The sequence below is a fragment of the Entelurus aequoreus genome, linkage group LG18, assembly GCF_033978785.1.
Source record: "Entelurus aequoreus isolate RoL-2023_Sb linkage group LG18, RoL_Eaeq_v1.1, whole genome shotgun sequence".
Taxonomy (NCBI): Eukaryota; Metazoa; Chordata; class Actinopteri; order Syngnathiformes; family Syngnathidae; genus Entelurus; species Entelurus aequoreus.
In genome coordinates this window covers 45,969,951-45,974,637 of record NC_084748.1, presented here as the reverse complement: position 1 = coordinate 45,974,637, position 4,687 = coordinate 45,969,951, and positions in this window count along the sequence as shown.

Here is a 4,687-nt window from a genome sequence, read left to right as displayed (position 1 = left end):
AAAAGAGAAATAAAATAAATAGATAAATCTAAAAAATGTGGGGAAAACTTAGTATACTGAGTTTTTCACTTTTTTTTTTACTTATTTGTTTATCATATTTCTCTTTTTTATTACATTATGTGTTTTATGTTGTATATAATAAAACAAAAAGAGAAATCAAATAAATAGATAAATCTAAAAAATGTGGGGAAAACTTAGTATACGGAGTTTTTCACTTTTTTTTTACTTATTTGTTTATCATATTTCTCTTTTTTATTGCATTATGTGTTTTATCTTGTAAATAATAAAACAAAAAGAGAAATCAAATAAATAGATAAATCTAAAAAATGTGGGGAAAACTTAGTATACGGAGTTTTTCACTTTTTTTTTTACTTATTTGTTTATCATATTTCTCTTTTTTATTACATTATGTGTTTTATCTTGTATATAATAAAACAAAAAGAGAAATCAAATAAATAGATAAATAAAAAAAATGTGGGGAAAACTTAGTATACTGAGTTTTTTACATTTTTTAAAACTTATTTGTTTATCATATTTCTCTTTTTTATTACATTATGTGTTTTATCTTGTATATAATAAAACAAAAAGAGAAATAAAATAAATAGATTAATCTAAAAAATGTGGGGAAAACTTAGTATACGGAGTTTTTCACTTTTTTTTTTACTTATTTGTTTATCATATTTCTCATTTTTATTGCATTATGTGTTTTATCTTGAATATAATAAAACAAAAATAGAAATCAAATAAATAGATAAATCTAAAAAATGTGGGGAAAACTTAGTATACGGAGTTTTTCACTTTTTTTTTACTTATTTGTTTATCATATTTCTCTTTTTTATTACATTATGTGTTTTGTCTTGTATATAATAAAACAAAAAGAGAAATCAAATAAATAGATAAATCTAAAAAATGTGGGGAAAACTTAGTATACGGAGTTTTTCACTTTTTTTTTTTACTTATTTGTTTATCATATTTCTCTTTTTTATTACATTATGTGTTTTATCTTGTATATAATAAAACAAAAAGAGAAATCAAATAAATAGATAAATCTAAAAAATGTGGGGAAAACTTAGTATACTGAGTTTTTCACTTTTTTTTTTACTTATTTGTTTATCATATTTCTCTTTTTTATTACATTATGTGTTTTATGTTGTATATAATAAAACAAAAAGAGAAATCAAATAAATAGATAAATCTAAAAAATGTGGGGAAAACTTAGTATACGGAGTTTTTCACTTTTTTTTTACTTATTTGTTTATCATATTTCTCTTTTTTATTGCATTATGTGTTTTATCTTGTAAATAATAAAACAAAAAGAGAAATCAAATAAATAGATAAATCTAAAAAATGTGGGGAAAACTTAGTATACGGAGTTTTTCACATTTTTTTTTTACTTATTTGTTTATCATATTTCTCTTTTTTATTACATTATGTGTTTTATCTTGTATATAATAAAACAAAAAGAGAAATCAAATAAATAGATAAATAAAAAAAATGTGGGGAAAACTTAGTATACTGAGTTTTTTACATTTTTTAAAACTTATTTGTTTATCATATTTCTCTTTTTTATTACATTATGTGTTTTATCTTGTATATAATAAAACAAAAAGAGAAATAAAATAAATAGATTAATCTAAAAAATGTGGGGAAAACTTAGTATACGGAGTTTTTCACTTTTTTTTTTACTTATTTGTTTATCATATTTCTCTTTTTTATTGCATTATGTGTTTTATCTTGAATATAATAAAACAAAAATAGAAATCAAATAAATAGATAAATCTAAAAAATGTGGGGAAAACTTAGTATACGGAGTTTTTCACTTTTTTTTTTACTTGTTTGTTTATCATATTTCTCTTTTTTATTACATTATGTGTTTTATGTTGTATATAATAAAACAAAAAGAGAAATCAAATAAATAGATAAATCTAAAAAATGTGGGGAAAACTTAGTATACGGAGTTTTTCACTTTTTTTTTTTACTTATTTGTTTATCATATTTCTCTTTTTTATTACATTATGTGTTTTATGTTGTATATAATAAAACAAAAAGAGAAATCAAATAAATAGATAAATCTAAAAAATGTGGGGAAAACTTAGTATACGGAGTTTTTCACTTTTTTTTTTTACTTATTTGTTTATCATATTTCTCTTTTTTATTACATTATGTGTTTTATCTTGTATATAATAAAACAAAAAGAGAAATCAAATAAATAGATAAATCTAAAAAATGTGGGGAAACTTAGTATACTGAGTTTTTCACATTTTTTTTTACTTATTTGTTTATCATATTTCTCTTTTTTATTACATTATGTGTTTTATGTTGTATATAATAAAAGAAAAAGAGAAATCAAATAAATAGATACATCTAAAAAATGTGGGGAAAACTTAGTATACGGAGTTTTTCACTTTTTTTTTACTTATTTGTGTTAGGAACTCGCATGGCTGCAGTTTGTGTGTCCCCAAGATGCAAGAACCAGGAGGAGGATGTGCAGGTAAGATGATTTTAATGAACATAAACAGAAAATAAGGCAGTCTTGCAGAATTGTTCCAAACATAGAAGTCTTTATCATCGAGCACTGAAGAGTGCTCGAGAGAAAACATAAATAGACATATGCTGATTGGCAGCAGGTGTGGACCGGCTGCCAATCAACGGCAGGTGAAGAGAAAACAGTGCTCCGCGGAACAGGAAATTTAACAAAATAAGAGCACTGACCGGAAGTATTACAAAAACCAAGGAGACACACAGAAAGGAAGTGACCGATCGTCACAATTTGTTTATCATATTTCTCTTTTTTATTGCATTATGTGTTTTATCTTGTAAATAATAAAACAAAAAGTGAAATCAAATAAATAGATAAATCTAAAAAATGTGGGGAAAACTTAGTATACGGAGTTTTTCACATTTTTTTTTACTTATTTGTTTATCATATTTCTCTTTTTTATTACATTATGTGTTTTATCTTGTATATAATAAAACAAAAAGAGAAATCAAATAAATAGATAAATAAAAAAAATGTGGGGAAAACTTAGTATACTGAGTTTTTTACATTTTTTTAAACTTATTTGTTTATCATATTTCTCTTTTTTATTACATTATGTGTTTTATCTTGTATATAATAAAACAAAAAGAGAAATAAAATAAATAGATTAATCTAAAAAATGTGGGGAAAACTTAGTATACTGAGTTTTTCACTTTTTTTTACTTATTTGTTTATCATATTTCTCTTTTTTATTACATTATGTGTTTTATCTTGTATATAATAAAACAAAAAGAGAAATCAAATAAATAGATAAATCTAAAAAATGTGGAGAAAACTTAGTATTCTGAATTTTTCACTTTTTTTTTACTTGTTTATCATATTTCTCTTTTTTATTACATTATGTGTTTTATCTTGTATATAATAAAACAAAAAGAGAAATCAAATAAATAGATAAATCTAAAAAATGTGGGGAAAACTTAGTATACGGAGTTTTTCACTTTTTTTTTTACTTATTTGTTTATCATATTTCTCTTTTTTATTGCATTATGTGTTTTATCTTGTATATAATAAAACAAAAAGAGAAATCAAATAAATAGATAAATCTAAAAAATGTGGGGAAAACTTAGTATACGGAGTTTTTCACTTTTTTTTTTACTTGTTTGTTTATCATAAAAAAATCATAATTCTGACACAATCATGTCTCATAATTAAAACAGATGACTGCCAAATGGACTTTGCTGTTTTATTTTCAATGAAACAATAGAAAATAGGTACTCATATAGTAGTACAGTTGGCACAGTACAGTAAACTGACAGTTCATATTTAAACATGTGACATTTCTAACAATTTTGAACAGAAATAGTTCATGCACATTCAGATGAATTCTTCAAAATTACAATTTAAAAAAATGTATGTGCACTAATTGACTGAAAGAGCACGCACTTAACGCGATGATGTCATGTTATCTATGCATTTTTAGACCATATGATTTGCTTAATCCAGGGGTGTCCAAACTTTTTCCACTGAGCACATGGAAAAATTTAAGAATGCGGGGGCCATTTTGATATTTTTCTTAACAAAATATATGGATTTTTTTTTTTTTAACCTTTAGGACTCCCGGGGGCTATAAAGGGTCTCAGTCATTAAACTGTAAGTAATAAGTCAAATTATTATTATTATTATTTTTTATTTAACGCTTACAGTAAATCTCTATATCAACTTGAGGTTGATATAAAGTAAAAAAAAAAAAAAGGTTTTCTGTCAAAGACAACTTTGTTTTTTATAGTAAAACTGAAATATGCAGTATTTAGTAATTAGAGCCTTAAAAGATCAATAATGCAGGACACCATTGATTTTAATTCTTTAATATTTTTGAGTAATCACATTGAAAAGTTAAATAAAATACCACTAAATATATTTGGGATCCAAAAGGTCCCCCACTCATAAAGTGATACATTTTTATTAGTTTTTTTTTACTTTTAACACTTAAATTACGAGATCAACTTCAGATACATCTGTCGATTTTACGTTTGAACTATTATTTTGTTTGTATTATGCTCTTTTGTCAAATAAAACTTTGATGTTTTTTTATTGCAACCACACAATATATGCAATATTTTTTCCACATGAAACATTTTAAAGTGATATTTTTTAAGTAATAATTCATTATAAAATAGATTTTTAGTCTTTTTTTTTTTTTTTAGCAAT